General features: G+C 44.1%; 1 protein-coding gene across 4 annotated transcripts in view; it reads right to left on the bottom strand.

Annotated features, from left to right (window-relative positions):
* Positions 1-21,204, bottom strand: part of TFAM (mitochondrial transcription factor A) — a 126,516-nt gene that overhangs the window by 35,576 nt on the left and 69,736 nt on the right. The window lies entirely within an intron of this gene.

Raw genomic sequence — 21,204 nt, forward strand, 5'->3', positions numbered from 1 at the left:
GGTAAGTCGGAATTTCAAACCTCTCACCCCTTGCATATCTCTCATTTGCCAAAAAAAAAATGTGTGCAAAGTTTAAGCACAATCGGACAACGTTTACCCGTGGCCCAAAAGGGTCAAAGTTTAATATTGGAGCCAAATGGTAAAAACGAGCTTGAAGGCCTTTATTTAAGTAGACCAGCGAAAAAAAATCGTAGAAGGCTATAATCCACAAGATTTCTAATTAAATTCACAACTAATTGAATGTACTGATACCGAGTTCCGCCAAAAATTTCTATGTCGAGTGTCACATGACGAAATCCAACAAGCATATACAGAAAGCTGCCGCTATGAAAAAATCCATAGATCTGCAAGCTTTTTTCACCTCCAGTACTACTCGGGCAAGCTCTTCGCATCATACAGGCCTTACAGTGGCTGTGGGAGAAATACCTACACCACACCACGATGTCTCCATTATTGCTAAGCAACAACAAAGAGAGAAGCTATCTGGTGTATGGGGACAGTAATGAATCACGACTCTCGACGTAATTCACAAAAAAGTGGCATTGTCCAAATATATGTTCAATGAGGTGGATGAAGTACAGCAACTAGAACTGAGTGAAACGAAAATTTCGTATTTAATTGTGTACGGTCTCGGTCCTTTCTTCAAGGTTCAACTGGATGATATTGCTAAATCTTTTGATTATTACGTATTTGGATTTGATGAGAGTCTTAATAAGATTGCGCAAAAGCAACAAATGGATGTCATTTTCAAATTTTGGGACTAAGCGAAAAACGAAGTAAGTACAAGATATCTGACGTCTGTATTCCTGGAACACACGACATCTGAGGAGTTGTTGAAAGCATTTAAGGAAGCAATACAAAGATATGACTTCAAGAAGATTTTACAGTTGTCGATGGATGGCCCAAACGTCAACTTCAAATACCTGCGACTTTTCAAAGAAGATATCAAAAATGAGAAAGATGATCCAGAGCTACTTGATATCGATTCCTGTGGAATCACACAACACATTGTGCGTTTAAGGCTGGCATGCGTGGTACAGGTTGAGAGCTTATTGACTTTTTGAGAGCCATGTACAACCTTTTCAAAAATGTTCCTTCTCGACGAGGTGATTACATTCGAATCACTAAAGTAGCATAGCAAGGGAGGTTCTGAGTACAAACACCTTCTTTACCGGCCGAGCCGCTCCACGCATCTCAGACGCAAACCCTTGAAGGTTACCCCCACTCTCGTCAGATAAAACGTGCTCTGCCGTACCGACTTGAGGTCAAAAAACGTGCAACCTCACCGTGTACCGGTTGACGGTAAAAATCGCACTGCTTTATCGACAATTCTTATTGGTCGGAGGTCAAAATCGTTTACCGTGTATCGTTGACGGTAAGAATCGCACTGCTTTACCGACAATTTTTATCGGTCGAAGGTCAAACTTCTGCTCCATTGCCGACAATCATACCGACCGAAGGTCAAAGTCTGTAGTGCTCGCCTGCCAACGGTAGAGGGCGCAGCGGGGGGCGTGATGTGAGGTATAGATACTCTGTCTCTCTCTAAGCGCTAGAGTGGGAGTAGCGGCGAAGTAGGAGAAAGCCAAGAAGGCGAGAGGGGAACATGGTGACTCTCGCGCGGCAATTGCGTGTCGATGCTTAAGCTTTACACATCTCTTGTACTCTTTATATCTTTAATAAATTCCTTTGTTACTATTAATCAAAGTGTTAATTATTTGAGTGCACCTTCTCATTGAACACAGCGGGAGTGGGCCTGCTATCAACTAAGTGGACAACTCCACTACCTTCCAACCCACATTGGTGACCCCGACTGTCAAAAAAGTGTGTGTTTAGCAGCGTCAGGCTGGTTCATCGATTCAAAAAAATTGACAAAAATCCAGCCAACATCGTCACACAAAGAAAGACGATTCTCATCGAGTTATCACTCGTTGCTCGCTCTTCTCAACAAAAAGAGAGCAGCTTTTGAGAAAAACTTCTCAACATCGGCATTGGCACAGTGCTTGCCTGCCAGTCTCCTGGATTTCTCCATTCAACATCGGTGTGCGAGAGAGCTCGCCCGGTCTGCAAATCGACTTCATCTTCAAGGCGTAAGCGCGCCAAGTCCCGCAGCCGTCATCATCGAGGCACCAGCCGATCAACGTGCTTTTGCAGCCCGTTTCGACGCAGCCAACAGCGCAGTTTTCATCGCAGCATTGCCGTGGTGTCAACGCGATTTTTCTTGGAGGATTTCATCGATTCAACGCCACCAACATCGTCTTCAGCGAGCCAAGGACAGCTCGCATCCTGGACATCGTGAATCAACATCGCTGATCATCTTTGTTTTAAGGTATTTACTGCGTGCGTGCGAATAAAAAAAAATAATCGAGAGCAAAACTCGAACAAACAAGTGTCAGGTTATAACTCGTCGAATTCTCGGGATAAGAGGCATCAATTGTTTACATTCGCGAGCCGCGCGCTTGAACACGTCACGTACACGCAAAGTTAGCTCGAATTTCTTCGCGTAACCGAAAACGTATTTACGTTTAGCGAGAATCGAGAAGCTTTCTTTCGAAATTCAAAGAGATAAGATATCTTTTACTTAGAAATCGACTATTTCGATATCTTTGTCACTGATACAATTTAATTTTAAATTAAAAACTTTTTTCTTTGAAAATAAAAAACGTACAACTGAATCTTTTAGTTTTTCATATTGAATCGAAACAAAGTGAATCGATATTTGAACAAATAAGTATATTGTTAAAATTTAGCGCGTTAAAATAAAAATTAGAAACCTAGTTTTTTATCATTTTTGTGAGACGCCTGCGTGCGTACACTAGGAAAATTGTGAGACGCCTGCGGCGTACCTAGGCTTAGCTAGTTTCATTGTAATACGCTCGTAAGCGTAAGTTAGGTTTTATTTTTCCGTCACAAAAATGGGAGACGCGGCTGCACTTGCTGCGGCACAAGCGCAAATTGCTCAGCTACAAGAGCAGTTAGGTCAGCTTCAAGCGGGGCAGGTACAACGAGAAATTCCTGCACCACAACCGCAAATCGAAGCAACGCGAGTTCCGAAACTTCCGCCGTTCTTTCGAAACGATCCAGCTTACTGGTTCCTACAAATTGAAGCCTCGTTCCGTAACGCGCATATAACGGTTGATAGGACAAAAGCAGATTACGTTTTAGGTGCTCTCGATTATGAGACCGGTCAAACGTGTCGCGATATCGTCACCGATGCTAATATAGCAGATCCGTATGTGAGAATAAAAGAAAGGCTGATTTCAGCGTATTCAGCTTCTTCTGAAGCGCGTCAACTGTTAAAAGGACAAGTCCTAACTGATGGAAAGCCATCGTTGATACTTAACAGAATACGTAGTCTCAACGTAGATAACCGGCTTGATGAAACTGCAATCAAATCGATATTTTTAGATCATCTACAGCCAACAATTCGAGGCATATTAGTTACAAACACTTACGAAAGCAACGATGATTTAGCCAAAGCCGCTGATTTGGCTAACGAAATTATGTATAACTCGCCTCAGTTTGTTTCCGCGGCATCAACAGCGCAATCAGTTCCGCAAACGAATGATCTTACAAGTACGCTTGAACAAATTCGCAAAGATTTAGCGAATCTCGCGACGAAAGTTAATTCTCTCGAAAAAACGTTTCGCTCAAGAAGTCGCGATCGTGCTCCTTCCAAAAATCGCAATAGCAACAAAGATTTGTGTTGGACACACCAGAAATTCGGAAAGAAGGCGAAATTCTGTCGTGGCACCAACGAAAAGCCATGCAAATGGGTAGACAACCCAGAAAATGGGCAATGACTATCTGCCTCAGAAGTCATTACTCAACAACAACAACTTTCCTCGCGACTTCACGTTTTCGATCAAACGACTGCAGAGACTTTCTTGATCGACACGGGCGCGGAAATATCGCTTTTACCCGCTGGAAACCCAGCTGATAAAAATCCGAATTCTTTTAAACTTTTTGCTGCAAACAACACGAGTATAGATACTTACGGTAACGAATTTCGTACTCTTCATCTCGGAATACGACCGATTACGTGGAACTTTTGCGTTGCAGATGTATCGCATCCAATTATAGGAGCCGATCTTCTAAAACACTATGGCTTACTTCCCGATTTAAAAAACAGTAGGCTCATAGATCCAAAAACAAATGCGTTTACCCGCGGTGTTGTTAAAAAAGTTGCAGCATTTTCATTTAACGTTGTTGAAATCGCGGACGTGTACGCTAAAGTTTTGTCTGATTTCCCTGAAATCACAGGCAAAGCAGAACCAAAACCTCTCCCACAAACAGGCAACGATGAGGAGGACATTGTCCACCACATCGTAACCAATGGTAGGCCTGTAGCCGAACGCCTGCGTCGTTTATCGCCGGAAAAATTAAAAATCGCAAAAGCTGATTTTAAACGTCTTTTAAAACTTGGTCATTGTCGTATTTCTGAAAGCAAGTATGCAAGTCCAGTTCACATGACTGTAAAAAAAGACAAGACATGGCGTATCTGCGGCGACTATCGTAGATTAAATGCAATTACGGAGCCCGATAACTTTTCGGTACCGCATTTGCATGACTTTTCAGCAAATTTACACGGTAAACGCATATTTTCAAAAATTGATTTGTATAAAGCGTACAATCAAATACGTATAGCCGAAAAAGATATCCCAAAAACGGCAGTAATTACACCGTTTGGATTATTCGAGTTTACGCGTATGACGTTTGGTTTGAAAAATGCAAGTCAAACGTTTCAACGTCACATTTTTCGTGCTCTTGGCGATTTAGATTTCGTATTTGCTTACATTGATGATATTCTCATCGCCTCTGACAATGCTGAACAGCATGAAGAGCACTTGCGCATAGTTTGTAGTCGACTTAAAGACATAGGCGCGCTCATTAACGTCTCAAAATGCGAATTCGGAAAAGAAGAAATCGAATTTTTGGGACATCTAATTAACAGCAATGGTTGCAAGCCAACCGAAGAGAAAGTTCGTGCTATTCTCGATTTTCCCAAGCCGGAAAATAGATTAGAATTAAGACGCTTCCTCGGGATCGCGAATTTTTATAGACGCAACATCCCACACGCTGCACAGATTCAAGCACCGTTAAATGACTTTCTCAAAGACTCTAAAAAGAACGACAAGCGACCAATTGCTTGGACGCCTGAGTCAGAAAAAGCATTTAAGGGGAGATATACACCTAGAAGCCGTAAAAAAAGGTTCTATTTTAAAAATGTTTCAAAGAAAAGTAATCATTTATTTTAGATCAGAGTTTTCATTATCTAAAAGTACATACATTCAAATATATGTCAAATTTTTTTTATGTACAAATATCAAAAAGATACAAGGATATCGTAGGATTCTTGGAGGTCCTTGAAAAAATCGGCGCACACGGTACCCACTGGCGTATCTTCAAAAATCATCTGAAAAAAAAAAAAAAAGATTATTAAATAAGATACTATAATCTAGTACTTGTCATAGCCGATTTCAAAATTATTGGTTTTTAACAAAATGGCGGCCATTTGAATATAGGTAACGATTTTCGGGCCTTAAACGTGTAATTACTTTGGCTATAAAATGAAGAGTAAGTAACGAAAAAAAAAATCCTATGACAAATACTAGGTAATATTATATAGAATGACCACAAAAAATTTCAAAGCAATCGGTACATTGGTTTTTGAGAAATTTTGGGTACCGCTTTGAAAAACGTAGTTTTGAGAAAAACACGTTTGAAATTTTAGGAATTAAAAAATCATGAAATTTTAAACTTACATGGAATCATTAATACCAGGCCCATAGTGTAGGTCTTCTACAGTCGACGGAATTCCCATTGCATCTAAAGCTTGTTGCCGACGACGAATTCGACCTTCTTAGGGGGGAGCACTGTACAATTCTATCACAAAAGAAATCTAACGTTTCCAGTTCTCGGTTATAACTGCCTTATTTTTCGAAGAATTAATTTGCGATTTTCACCAAATATTCTAAGGACCTTAAACTTTCAGAAAATGTAAAAAAAAAAAAATCGATTTTTTCAATTTTCTAGGTGTATATCTCCCCTTAACGATGTTAAAAACAGTATTGCAAACGCTCCTCTCTTGTTTCATCCTTCAGACGGAGCTGAAACAAGATTAGTCTCTGATGCATCCGACGTCGGTATAGGTGCCGCGTTGGAGCAAAAGATCGACGGCGCGTGGAAACCCCTTGCTTTCTTTTCACGCAAGTTCACGCCAGCGCAACGTAATTACAGCGCGTACGATCGAGAACTAACAGCTCTTTTTGAAGCCACCAAGTACTTCAAGTATTTTCTTGATGCTCGGGACTTCACTTTTGTGACAGATCACAAACCACTTACGTTTGCTTTTCAGCAACGTACTGATAAGAAATCGCCTCGTCAAATTCGACAACTTTCGTTTCTTTCGCAATTCTCGACAAAAATTTTGCAGTTGCCAGGCCCAGAAAACGTCGTTGCCGATTCTTTATCGCGCGTCGACTCTCTCGCTCTTGCTACTGAATTTAGTTTGCAAGAACTTGCAAAATTGCAAGAAAACGACGAAGAGTTAAAAGAACTTCTGGAATCCACTGAATCTTCCCTTAATCTCAAGCGAATTCAGTGGGGCCCAACAGACACGTCACTTCTCTGCGATTTAGCAGGCGAAACGTTAAGACCGGTAATACCGAAAGCTTTACGAAAACAAGTTTTCGATCTTTTCCACACTCAGGCGCACCCGGGTGCAAAGGTAACTGATCGTGTTATTCGCAAACGCTACGTTTGGCCTAAAATGCATAAAGATATCGCAACGTGGTGTAAAGAATGTTTAGAATGTCAGCAGTCGAAGGTTTCACGACATACGCATGTCGCACCCGCTGAATTTATAGCGCCAGACGGTAGATTTAAACACGTGCATATAGATATTGTAGGACCCTTGCCAATTAGCGATGGCTACAGGTATCTTCTTACCATGATCGATCGTTTTTCGCGGTGGACGGAAGCCGTTCCGCTAAAAGATATAGAAGCTGAAACAGTTTGTCGTGCTTTTATAGATCATTGGATCACTCGTTTTGGAGCGCCAGAAACGGTAACAAGTGACCAGGGCGGCCAATTCGAAGGTCAACTTTTTACTGCACTTATGCAATTATCCGGTTGTAGGAAAATTCGTACGACTCCGTATCATCCTGCCGCAAATGGCCTTATCGAGCGCTGGCACAGATGCCTAAAAGCAGCCATAATGTGTCACAAGACAAGCAATTGGACACGCGTTTTGTCCATTGTAATGCTTGGTCTTCGATCAAATGTTCTTGACACTGGCGCGTCACCGGCAGAAAATGTTTATGGAACAACACTGCGTATTCCTGGAGAATTCGTTCTCTCTGACGATTTCACGCCGAACCCGCAAATCTTTCTCGAAGAATTCCGCGAGCACATGCGCGCGGTTAAGCCTGTTCCGGTCGAGCATCGCCATAAGAAGCGCATTTTCGTTCACAAAGATTTGAGCACTTGCTCACATGTATGGCTTAGAGTTAATAGTACGATAAAAAAAGTCGCTCGAGCACCCGTACACAGGTCCGCACAAAGTTGTTAAACGCGTGTCCGATCGAATTTTCGACATTGATGTGAACGGAACAACTCGTAGCGTAAGCATCGAAAATGTAAAACCTGCGTATTTTGTAAGAGAGGATATCGAAAATCTCTTAGCGCCGGAGCAGGTACCTGCTATTCGAACCTACGCGCGCAAACCAAAGGTTAGCTTCGCACCAAATGTAAAATAGAATAACGTAATTTTAAGTTTTCTATTATATTTTTCTATACTTAGATTTAAGAAATCTTGTATAAAACGTAAAGCGTTATATATTAAAAGATTAACATATTTTCTCCACTTGTAATAAATAACAAAGATTGTTTATTGTCGTTAACACTCGGGGGGGAGTATGTGGGGTATAGATACTCTGTCTCTCTCTAAGCGCTAGAGTGGGAGTAGCGGCGAAGTAGGAGAAAGCCAAGAAGGCGAGAGGGGAACATGGTGACTCTCGCGCGGCAATTGCGTGTCGACGCTTAAGCTTTACACATCTCTTGTACTCTTTATATCTTTAATAAATTCCTTTGTTACTATTAATCAAAGTGTTAATTATTTGAGTGCACCTTCTCATTGAACACAGCGGGAGTGGGCCTGCTATCAACTAAGTGGACAACTCCACTACCTTCCAACCCACAGTGAACTTTCTTACCGACCTGGATATCGGTTACCCGTCCCGCATTCTTTTCCCACGAAAGGATTGTTGATGTGTAACGTCAACCACCCCACATTCCTTTTCCACGTTATCAACCACGCGACATTCGAAAATTAATGGTTCTAAGAATTGTTTTTCACTCACTCGGATGCCGGTTTGATATCAACCACGTGACATTCTTTTTGGCTTGTAACTGTCATGTGAACTTTACGATGAATCTTGAACGGGTTCAGTCAAGACCAGCGTGCAAGGCCGACCGATAGCTGCGGTACATTCAGAGACAAGGATCTGCGGTGTCGGGTTACTATCGCTCTAAGAATGCTAAAAGGTGCGCGGGCATACACAACTATACGTACAGCTGCCCTATAAAAAGGACGCTCATCACTACAAATGATCATCAAGTCTCAACTTGTCAATTATACGTGAGTAAAAAGTTCAAGATGGAATCCGCGAAGTGTTTGAGATTGATCGATATTATGGAATCGGCGTACAAAATCTTGGACAAATCATCATCAACGGCAGAGATTCAGAAATGGATAAAATTCGGAAGTCAAAATATTCGGCTTCTGAACAAAATTTTGCGAAAGGCTTCATCGATCGGAGAAAAGATGAGAATTATCACAACGCTCGGACTCTTGAAAGCGCTCGCGGAAAAATTCAAACGTCTTCAGAAAACGGGTGGAGGTACGCGGAAAGTAAGAAGAAGCGATCGAGTTCACTGGGAAGATTTGGAATCAGCTTTCGAGGGGAGAATTCGAACTGGATCCATCGTCAATTTGAAGCATAAAGATGTGGAGAGATTTCTAGAAGACGCAAAGGTACTAGCTGTGACAGAACTAAAAAACGCTTTAAAGAAAGACAGAAGCTTGAAAGCCAACGTTGTCCTGGCTTGTAAATTTGAAGTTAGAGAAGATAATTGCACGGTGGAAGAGATCAAATTTTTTAATACGAGAAATGAAATCATCCTCCAGACAACGGATATCAACGAATGGTTCATCGAAAACGCGACGGAGCGTTTGTTGAAAAAGGCGGAAGATTTCCAGGAAAAGGATTCAGGCTGGTCGTTATTTGAAATTATAAATCTTACCGTCAACATTAACAAGTACGTGCCACTACGAGGCGATGTCTTTACATACACACCACTACCCAAAGATATTCAAGATAAGAAGGCTGTCGTCAACATTCGTAACAGCGACTCATATTGCTTCCGTTGATCGGTCACCGCAGCTCGGTTCCCAGCCGACAACAACCATCCTAACGCGACCAGCTCGTACCCGCATTTCAGCCCAGAGCTACGGTATGATGGTGTAAAGTTTCCTATGTCTCTAGATCAAAATTTGTAAATATCGGGGGCGGTGAAGTGGTATATTAAACTATCCGTGTCGGTATACATTAATTTTGCTCGGTTGCCAAATTTCCGATTAATATAATTACAGTGAAACCTTGTTAAGTGGGACCTGGATAAGTGAGAAACCTCTATTATTGAGATTTCCTAAGAGGTCTCGGCACTTTTTTATCGAATTCCCTCTGTTAATGGAACTTTACGAACCTGGTTAAATGAGATTCGATTTCTAGAATTTTTTCGATATTTACCTCTATAAATGGGACTCTGCAGCTTAATTCCCTGTATAAGCGAGACATTTTATCAGGTTGAGACAAGCTTAGACACGTTTGTTTACAAACATTTGAATTTCTTTCGCATCGTTCGCACGTACATGCTCTTTTGTCAGTACTATCTCAAGTTTTGACGTGCAAACATAAGAATAAAAGTGTACAAAATGTCCAAACGTAAGCATAACACATTAACAGTATCTGAAAAATTAAATCTTCTATCAGACTATGATTGTGGAAAGTCGCGTGATAAACTGTGTGCGGAGTATAATGTACCAAAATCGACCTTGTGTAGAATTATTAAAAACAACGAGAATATTCGGTCTCAGTATATTGATGGAAAAGGGAAGCTTAAACGAATAAGATCAGCAGAGCATCCTGAACTCGAAAAATGTCTTTCGACGTGGATGAAGCAGGTACGGAATAATAACATTCCAATAAGCGGACCAATGATTAAAGAAAAAGCTCAAGAATTTGCAAGTAAGCTCCATATCAATTTTTCTGGCAGTAATGGATGGTTAGAGGGGTTTAAGAAAAGAAACGATATAGCATTTAAAAATATTTGTGGTGGGAGCAATTCTGTGGACAACAATGAATGTAGTGAGTGGATTAAAAACCTTCCAGTTTTATTACACGATTATACTCCCGATGACGTATTCAACGCCGATGAAGCAGGCTTATTCTACAAGTGTCTACCGGATAAAACGTTTACGTTCAAAGGTCAGCCTTGCCATGGTGGCAAATTGAGTAAAGATCGGGTTACTGTACTTGTGTGTGCAAATATGTCCGGAAATGAAAAACTGCCACTTCTCTTAATTGGAAAATCTAAGAGCCCAAGATGCTTCAAGGGTATCAAGACGTTGCCTGTTAATTATCAAAATAATAAAAAGGCCTGGATGACTTCAGATTTATTTGTAGATTGGTTAAAAAAAGTGAACGCCGATATGAGGGCCCAAAAACGAAAGATAGTGATGTTTGTCGACAATTGCACAGCTCACAACAATATGCCAAAATTGGAGTACGTTAAATTATTGTATTTACCCGCTAATACAACAAGTAAATTGCAGCCCATGGATCAGGGTATTATCAACAACTTCAAAGTGTACTACAGAAAGGAAGTTGTGCAATATGTTCTAAAGTCTATAGAAGATGATAAAAACCCTGAAATCAACATACTTCAGGCCATGATATTTGCAAGAAAAGCTTGGTTTTCAGTTAGCAAAACCACAATAAGTAATGGTTACAAAAAAGCTGGATTCAAAGTGACGAATGTATCTGAACCTGAGAACCTACAAGAAGAGGTAGAGACCATTGCAAGATTTCTAGAATGGAACAAACTAATTTTCACCTGTAGGAACAACGAAAATGACCAGCAGCCGAGTTTTCAGGATTTCGATTCTATGGACGATGATGTAATAATTTCAGAAGATCTTACTGATGACGAAATCGTTTCTACGTATTCTTCTTTGGAGACTGAAGCAGAAATAGAAGAAGTTTATGAAGAAACTTCAGTAAACATTTCAAAGCGTGAGGCAATGGAAGCTTTAGAGACTTTGCATAAGTATTTTGAGATGTCAAATATTGACGATCAAAGAATTTTTGATCAAATTTATGCCATCGAGAAACAGGTTTTAGCAACTAGCCATCAAATACAAACCAATATAACCGATTACTTTAAGTCATAAACTTTACTGTACTGTACTACATATATTTATTTTTTATAATGAATAAATAAATTCTTACACTTAGTTTCATTTATTATTCATATAAAAAATCTATTTAATTATATAACTCAAAACATTAAAAATACTCATACTTATTTACAATTAATATTTCCACCTTTATATTTGGAATAACGGTAAATTTCGACCTCTATAAGCGGGGGGCCTCTGTAAATGAGATAACTAGTATTTTAAACCTGTCTAATTGGAAAACTTGATAAATGAAAACCTCTTCAAATGGTGTAAAATCTATGGTCCCTTGAAATCTCAATTAACCAGGTTTCACTGTATAATGGAAATTGTGAATAAAGAATTTTGAAAGATCTAAAATGGAGAAGCTGTTGAGAAATAAAGTTTTTCATACTCTCCTGCCTCTTTCGTCTGACTCGTCGAGCGCCTGAGAGCGCTACCAATGGCGTGGCCAGTAAGGCAGCCAATGAGCGTGTCACAAACGTTCGATAGTGGCTTTTGCCGGAAGTTCGAGTTAGTCGTTGTCTGGCATTCCGTTTTGTAACCATTCAACTTATTTCAATAAAGAATAATCTTGTCAAATCCGAAATAATCCCGTTATTCAAGATCCTTCAATAACCCGCGAGACAAGAATTAAGGTCCTCGTCTCAAAAGAAGCCTACATACATTGATTTGTTGACTTTGACTCTTGTTTTTACGCATTTCAACTATTAGATTTTTATTGAAGATTGTACAGCTGTGGAAATTTGTTTTGGCTATAGTAGCTCTAGCACCGTACCTTCCACCCCATTTCGTGATCAATCTAACATCTCTGTATTTCCGAACGTTCTCCATTGTCTTACCAAAAAACAGCGTTGTTCATTGATTCATAAAAATTTTTCTCGAATTCAATGTTTGATTTTCTTCTCAAATCTGTATTTGAATCTATGTATTTTTTAAGCCACGCTGTTTGTCTGTGTTGAGAAAGTGAGTTTATCAAACTCGTATCTCCCGCGCCTGCGTGCGCTGTAAGGGAGGTGCAGTGTGTGTGGTTGACGAGAGGAGCGCTGGTGTGCACGGATGTGCGTAGAGCGTTTTTAGTCTTCCGGCGAAGGAGAGCGAGTAACCACGTCGTTTGCTTATGTATCAATAAAGTTTATTATCGAGTTTCATCCAAACCTTATCGTCAACTAATTAATACGGAAACCTTTTCCTTCTCATCCGAAATATCCCAACAACGAGAAGATCCACAACCGGGTACGTTTTTGAGCTGGCTGGTGGCCCGGTGACTCGGGCAAGTCAACGTCAAAAACTCGTCACGCTCAGTACAACTGAAGCAGAGTACGTGGCAGCATCGACAACATCGCGGGAAGCGGTGTGGCTGAGAAGACTGTTATTCGACATTGAGCAGCCTTGTGAAGAAGCAACGGTCATCTACGTAGACAACCAAAGTGCAATTCGACTCGCAAGAATCCCGGAGTTTCATAAAAGGACGAAACACACCGACGTGTGGTTTCATTTCGTGCGAGAGAAAGTTCAAGCTGATGAACTGCGAGTCGAATACCTTCGGACCGAAGAACAGAAGGCCGACATCCTTACAAAGGCTTTAACGAAAAATCGCTTTTGTAAACTGAGGGACGGCAACGGGGTTAAGGAACTCTGACTCTACTGTGTGCTGTCTACTAAGTGTTGACTTGGTTCGAGCAGAGTCCGACTATACCGGTACCTCGACTCTCGAGCTACCGGTAAACGACGCGAGAGGCGTCGTACCAAAGTACAGAGAGAGAAAGCATTCGTATTTTTTTTCAGTTCGTCTCCAGCTCTGTGAAGGAGCAGTTACAGACAAAGTCATTCCGAGCTTAACCTGTTGACTAATTTTCGCTATCATTCTAATAAAGTTTACTATCGTAATTATTATTGTAATTCTCGAGTGTAACAATTTTATTGCAACCCCTTCTACCAGTCATCCAATTATCCCTTCTCTTTGAACTTATTGAGTTTTTCTTTTCTATCCAAAAAAAATTCAATACATACCTACTACAAAAATCTTTGAATATTAAAGATAGGAAAGAGACCAATCATCATACCTAGTATTAAAATTCGAAACCAAATTTTGTTTGTTCGGATGTTCGGACGTTTGGATGTTCAGAAAGTGATGTCACCTAACATTTTTTCTCACTTGACGTCACCGATCTATAGTAATCTTCGACGACGACAATCAGCTAGCTGAATTCCTCAGTCCGGAAACAACCGCGCAGTAGAGAGGACGTATGACAATCGCACTCCGCGGATTTCGAGTACCAGATTCTCCAGCTCTTGGATCCCTGCGTTCCAGGTACGCTACCTGGTGAAACTCAACTTTCAGGACAAGCACTCCGTGGTTTCTGCGCTCTAGGTTTGCTGTTTGGTGAAACTCGACTTCCAGGAGAAGCGCTCCGTATTTTCTGCGCTTCAGGTTGGCTACCTGGTGAAACTCGACCTCCAGGACTCGTGATCCATAGTTTTGGCTGTCCATGTCCTTGAGCTGGTGACTTTTGAACTTGATGAGTAATTTTCTGTGGATCCTACGCTTCAAGTCCGCTACCTGGTGAAACTCGACTTGCAGGACAAGCGCTCCGTGGTTTCCACGCTCCAGGTACGCTACCTGGTGAAACTAGTTTTTCAGAACAAGCGCTCCATATTTTCTGCGCCTCGGGTCAGCTACCTGGTGAAACTCGACCTCCAGGACTCGCAATCCGTAGTTTTGGCTCTCCATGTCCTTGAGCTGGTGACTTTTGACCTTTATGAATAATTTTCCGTGGTTCCTGCACTCAGGGTCCACTACCTGGTGAAACTCGATCTTCAGGACAAGCGCTCCGTGGTTCCTATGCTGTAGGTCCGCTACCTGGAGAAACTCGACTTCCAGGACAAGCGCTCCATAGTTTCCGCGCACCAGGTCTGCTACCTGGTGAAACTCGACCTTCAGGACTCGCGATCCGTAGTTTTGGCTGTCCATGTCCTTGAGCTGGTAACTTTTGACCTTTATGAGTAATTTTTTGTGGTTCCTACGCTCCAGGTCTGGTACCTGGTGAAACTCGACTTTCAGGACATGCGCTCCGTAGTTTCTGCGCTCAGGGTCCACTACCTGGTGAAACTCGACCTCCAGGACTCGCGATCCGTAGTTTTGGCTGTCCATGTCCTTGAGCTGGTGACTTTTGACCATTATGAGTAATTTTCTGTGGTTCCTACGCTCCAGGTTCGCTGCCTGGTGAAACTCGACTTCCAGGACAAGCGCTCCGTATTTTCTGCGCTTCAGGTCGGCTACCTGGTGAAACTCGACCTCAAGGACTCGCAATCCGTAGTTTTGGCTGTCCATGTCCTTGAGCTGGTGACTTTTGAACTTGATGAGTAATTTTCTGTGGTTCCTACGCTTCAGGTCCGCTACCTGGTGAAACTCGACCTCCAGGACTCGTGATCCATAGTTTTGGCTGTCCATGTCCTTGAGCTGGTGACTTTTGACCATTATGAGTAATTTTCTGTGGTTCCTACGCTCCAGGTTCGCTACCTGGTGAAACTCGACTTCTAGGACATACGCTCCGTATTTTCTGCGCTTCAGGTTGGCTACCTGGTGAAACTCGACGTCCAGGACTCGCGATCCGTAGTTTTGGCTGTCCATGTCCTTGAGCTGGTAACTTTTGACCTTTATGAGTAATTTTTTGTGGTTCCTACGCTCCAGGTCTAGTACCTGGTGAAACTCGACTTTCAGAACATGCGCTCCGTAGTTCCTGCGCTCCAGGTCCGCTACCTGGTGAAACTCGACTTGCAGGACAAGCGCTCCGTGGTTTCCGCGCTCCAGGTACGCTACCTGGTGAAACTCGTCTTTCAGGACAAGCGCTCCGTAGTTTCCGCGCTCCAGGTCCGCTACCTGCAGAAACTCGACTTCCAGGACAAGTGCTCCATGGTTTTTGCGCTCCAGGTCCTCAACCTGGTGAAACTTGACTTCTCGAACTAGCGGACTAACATTTATTACCCATTGAACAATCCTCAAGCAGCGAGGGCGTGAGGTATCTGGTAAATCTCGCATCATCTGGTAAAATACTGACAATGAATAAGCGAGCGCACGAGCACACAGACCAGCTATACTAGGTATCTGTTTTTAAAGCTAGTTTATAATTTAATTACAAATCAAACTGTCATTATTCCCGATTCGTAGTCATTTATCGCTGAGTGTTTTTGTTTGCCTCCAATATGCGAAGAATTTTTCAAACTTTTTTCTAATCGATCTGGAGAGAGACTTTTTTAAGATAAGCTTTTTAAGGGCCACACTAATGATAAATGATATTTTTGTTGAACTATTTTTGAAAACATTTTTCGCAAATTTTTGTAGCTATGATATGGCAACGATTGTAAAATTTATTTATAATCATAAGTTATGAAAAAGACTTTGATCTCTGCAAGAAATGTGCAATAAAAAAATTGACAAGTAATTATAGTGTACACTTCGATACAAACATAAACGCGTACTTCTGTCCTATTTCAAAATATTGATTGATTCATTAGCTAATCCTATTCTTGTTACAGACTATTGTAAGGCTACTGTTCTGCACATGTTCTCGAAAAAAAAAATTTCAGAATTTTGGGTCCCCATTGGCACCATAAATGATTTTGCATACATGTACGCTTCTGACCAAGGAAGTTCCTACATTCACCACTAGTCAACTCTGTCGTCGACTATCAAAGATGGTGTCGACTATGGTTGATTCTTGACTCCTGTGTATAAGTTACGGAGTAGTGGGAAGGAGATAACATTCAGCTAGCGCTCTGCACAAATGTTGGTCCAGTTTTTGCACTGATTTCTATACCGACTGGATAGTGAAGCCTGACATTTGAAGCCTGAAGATGCCGGACGACGGGCTATTAGCCTCAGTGAAACGGTTCAACGGAACAAATTACCAGGCCTGGAAATATCGCATCACCAAAGTGCTGAAAGCTAAGGGAGTTTTCGACGTCGTCGACGGTTCGAGGACGAAACCGGAAAACGCGGAAGGCGTGAACGAGGGTCGAATGAAAACGGGGCTTCAGGACGATGCGAAGGCAGCGGCGATAATTACGGCAGCGCTAGAGGACGAACATGTTGAATGCGTGTTAGTGTGTGACAGGTCGAATGAAGTGTGGGACACGTTAAGTTTGCGTCGGACGTCGGGACGCTCGAGGAAGGATTCTTCGCGTACAAGATGGCGTCGATGGACACTATTGTGCATCATGTGAGTGAGATACGAAATATGGCCAGTCAGCTCAAAGACCTTGGAGAGGAGAAAACAGAGCGGGCAATAATCGCAAAAATTATGTCAAACTTGACGTCAAAATATGCGATGTTCAAGACCGCATGGGCGAACGTGGATCCCGCACGGCAAAACGTGTCGTATCTAATGGAGCGCCTGATCGAGGAAGAAACAAACCTCGGGGGAGACTGTGAGTCAGCGACTGCATTGGCGGTAACAACAAAAATTGCGAATACAAAGAATACAAAAGGGAGAAAAAACATAGTGTTTCGGAACTGCAACGAAAAAGGACATTACGCGAACAAATGCGAAAGACCGAAAAAATCAAGAGACAACGACGACAAAGGAGACGGAGATCACTCGGGTGCCGGGTGCGCGTTCGTGGTCACGTCAGGCACGAGAAGCGCCGAGGTGACGGTAACAGGCGCGGAGCGGCAGACGCTGTTGGGTAAGCAGATCCGTGAGTTGTAGAACGCGGATAAGGCAGACGTCTGGATTACCGACAGCGGGGCCTCGGGACATGTGACACTGTGGCGCCCCAGTCGGTCCCGCCAAATAACACGCCTCCGGCCCCCCCGTCGAGTGCGTCCCGACGGAAACCAGGGAAGCAGTCTCTGATGCCGCGCTCGGATGAGTGAGCGCCGCCATGCTCGAGTGAGCGCCGCCATGTTCGAGAGAGAACGCTGATGGCCACGAACGGAGAGACACACGCTTCACGCCACAGCTCTAGCGACCACGCTAACACACTCGAGCAGTGATCATTGTAAAATAAGAGTTATACGAGTCCAAGTTGTTCTTTCGTTTAAATAAAAGTTCATTATTACTTTCTTAATAAAACGGAGTGTGTGTGTAAAGTTGAGTACCCGTCCCTTACACTAACTCCTTTAACACCACGACGCGACTGGTTCGAGAACCTACGGCCGGTAACGGGAGAGATCGTTGTGCTCGGCGATGACGGAGAGTGCGAGGTAGAGGGTGTCGGCAGCATACGGATTGAGAAATTCGTAAACGGAAAATGGGAAAACAGTGGGATTAACAACGTTCTGCTCGTTCCAAAGGTGAAGAGGAATTTATTCTCAGTTGGTGCGTGCACGAACAATGGTTTTCGAGTAAAATTCAAGGGTAAATTTGTCGAGTTGTCACGAGACGGCAGTGTTACCAACCGTAACATAATTATAGTACATGTTACATGATTTCACTGCTGGCACTATCTAACATTGGGCCCGTCCTATAACCCGTAAATGTACTATAATTTCACTTTCACTGCATCACATGTGAATTTTTCCTCGTTTCTTTCGGATTTTCTTCCTCGTCGATGTTTAGCTTTAATACTTTTTTTTTCGCCTCGATTCCCCATATTTTCCGTTCGACCGGCGGTTCGATCATCGGTGCGTTTCACTAAAGGACCACTAGGCGGCTGCCCAGCTACACTCAGGCCGCTCAGGCGGCTCACGAGCACCGTTTTCATTCGCTAACAAAAAGCAGAAAGTGTGTTTCCGAGCACCTGAGCGTTGCGATTGGCTGCGCTGTTTTCAGGTCCAACCTAACCTATGTATCCCTCACGCCCCCACGAGACGTGACACGAGACAAGCAGACAAGACAGTCGACATATTATGAACCTTCGGCCGATACACGGCATCTTACGAGAGAAGCTGTTGGATATATCCACCTATACATACGAATACCAATCCCCTGCCACCAAACGCTGGCTTCCCGGAGGTCCCCCTTCTCGTTGCGCATGCGTAGTCACCTAGCTCGCGGAGTGAGCCGTGTCTTTATCTCATAGCGTTGAATATTTCCGCCTTGGCAAGACGTAAATTTTTCAAAGTGACATTTCGAAGTGATCTCAGAGGAGTGAAGATTGTCAAGAGTTCAGTGCATAGAAAGATGTCGGACGGACCTCCAGGAGAGAATCTCGGAGAGAATCTCGGAGACGATCGCGAAGAGGAGCTCGGTGAGGAAAATCACGAGCAGGAAGTGGGGTTAGGTTCCCAGGGATCAACGGCAGAGTCTCTGCGCGAGATCGAGGACTCGGGAGACGAGGACGAGGAACAGCCCCCCCCAAAGAGGCACTGTCCGGCAGTAAACCCACAGATTGAGGTATTAGAGCATAAGGTAGACTGTCTGGCTGCCCTTCTGGCACAGCAGATACAAGCACAGGCAGGGGCACAGAATCCCCAGCGGGCCTCCACATCGAGCGAGTGTTTTTTGTCAGAACCACAGCGAGTTGAGATTGCTTGGGCCAAATTATCCACCGATGTGGACGAGAACAAGCAGGTTCAGGCGCCAGCGCCGGAGCTACTTGAGAAGTTGATAGAGCTTCAGCGCTTCGGCTCAGACGAGTGGAGAGAGGTACGGTATTCGAGTACGCTAAAGAGATTCCTAGCGTTTCCAGGGTTCCGGGACCTCAAGATCAACGAAGAGCTATGCCACCTCGAGGACGCCAAGTCAAAGGACGCAGCCAGCTCGTCGGAGCGGGTGCTAGCGGGTCTCTGCAAGGCAGTGTTGGGGCTGAATGGACTGCTGCGAGCCAACCTCCAGGGCATTATTGATTGGGCGTTCGCCAACCCTGCAGACCTCGAGCCAGGGATCCTGCTGGAGAAATTGACAGCGACCTTCGGCCCGGAATCTCAGGTAGCAAAGGATTTCGATTCGATTTTACAGGTGATCTGCGGAAAAAGAGCGGAGCACATTGAGCAGCGAAGAGAGCAGCTCCTCAGGAAGGTGCCCAACAAAAACGTGCAGGCGGCCCTGCAGAGGGTCCCACCCAGTGCAGAATATCTGTTTGGCAAGGAAAAACTCCTCCCTCTCGTGCAGTCGCTCGGGGGCGCTCAGACGTGGCTGAACAATCCTACGTATTTGACAGCTAGAAAGGAGGTGAGGAAGAAAGAACTGCAGGAGCCATTTCGCGCCAGAACAAACTATTCGGCGCCAAGAGCAAAGGAGAATCGTCGACAGGACCGGAGCTACTATCGGAACCCAAAAGGAGGAGAAAAGAAGGGACCTCGAGGCAAGGGCGAGGAAACTTTTCGGAAACGGTCCCAATGACTACCGACGGGAACGCGACTTCTCTGGAGGACAACTCGCCCTTTTCCAGAGAAGATGGAGGGACTTAAAGGCCCCTCCAGTAGTTTTAAGGTTAATAACAGCATCAAAAATTCCCCTAGTATCAAAACCGATCCTTTTAGGCAATTGGAGGCAATCCAGGTTTAGTACGGCAACCTCCCCGGAGTTGTCCGCACAGATAGACCACCTCAAAGCTCAGGGCATCCTGGAACGGCCGACAGAAGACAACCCAAGTTTCATCTCGAGGATTTTCGTAATTCGAAAAAGCAACGGAGAGAAGAGGCCGATTTTCGATCTCCGAGGCCTCAACGCACATGTGAGGGTAAGAAGCTTCCAGCTAATATCGCATTTCAGGGTCCCGGAATTCCTACAGCCTGGAGACTGGATGACGCGGTTGGATCTGACGCAAGCGTACTTTCACATACCGATTGCGGCGTCTCATCGTCGCTTCCTGCGCGTCGTATACGACGGCGAGCTGTTACAGATGACGAGCTTGCCCTTTGGCCTCTCATCTGCCCCTCAGACCTTCGCGACGGTCACGAACTGGATCGCAGAGATCCTTCGGTCGCGCGGGATCAGGGTGATCGTTTACCTAGACGATTTCCTCCTGGCCTCGCAGCAGCGAGCCAGTTTGAGGCAACAAACCACAGAAGCAGTAGAGCTGCTGCAATCTCTCGGCTGGCACATAAACCACGAGAAGACCATCCGGGAGCCAGTCCAGGAGCTGGAATTCCTGGGCGTAACGTGGAACACTCGGGAAAAGCAGAGAGGCCTGCCAGAAAAAAAGATTCAGGGGATGCGCTGGCTGATCCACGCACTCCTCACGAAGAAAAGCGGAACGCTCGAACAATTTCAGCGTATCCTGGGGCACTTCAACTTCGCCAACTTCGTGATTCACCGGGGCCGTTTGCACTGTCGCCACCTCCAACGATTTTTGGTCACGTTCAAGCAAAGCAGACCTCGCGAACGACGGCGAATCCCCGAGAGCCTGCGGGGAGAGCTGGAATGGTGGCAGGAGGCTCTGACTTCGAGGTCCGCCCTTCACGAGAGTCAGATAACGCACTTTCTCGTCACGGACGCCGCGGACTCGGGTTGGGGAGCCCAGTTAGACGGGGTCGGCATCTCGGGAGCTTGGAAAAGGCATCAGCAGGCATGGCACTCCAATATAAAGGAGATGTACGCGGCCTACGCCGCAATCAGGGACCAAGCACACAGATTGCGGAAGGCGCACATTTTGCTCCAGACGGACAACCGCACTCTGGTAGCGTATATCCGAAAGGAGGGAGGCACAAAGTCCCTGGGTCTACTCGACCTGACGTCCCAGCTGCTGGAGCTGGTGGATGACCTCCAGATAACACTATCGGCGGCCTATCTGCCCGG

The sequence above is a fragment of the Neodiprion pinetum genome, chromosome 2 (genome assembly GCF_021155775.2).
Source record: "Neodiprion pinetum isolate iyNeoPine1 chromosome 2, iyNeoPine1.2, whole genome shotgun sequence".
In the NCBI taxonomy this organism is placed as follows: domain Eukaryota; kingdom Metazoa; phylum Arthropoda; class Insecta; order Hymenoptera; family Diprionidae; genus Neodiprion; species Neodiprion pinetum.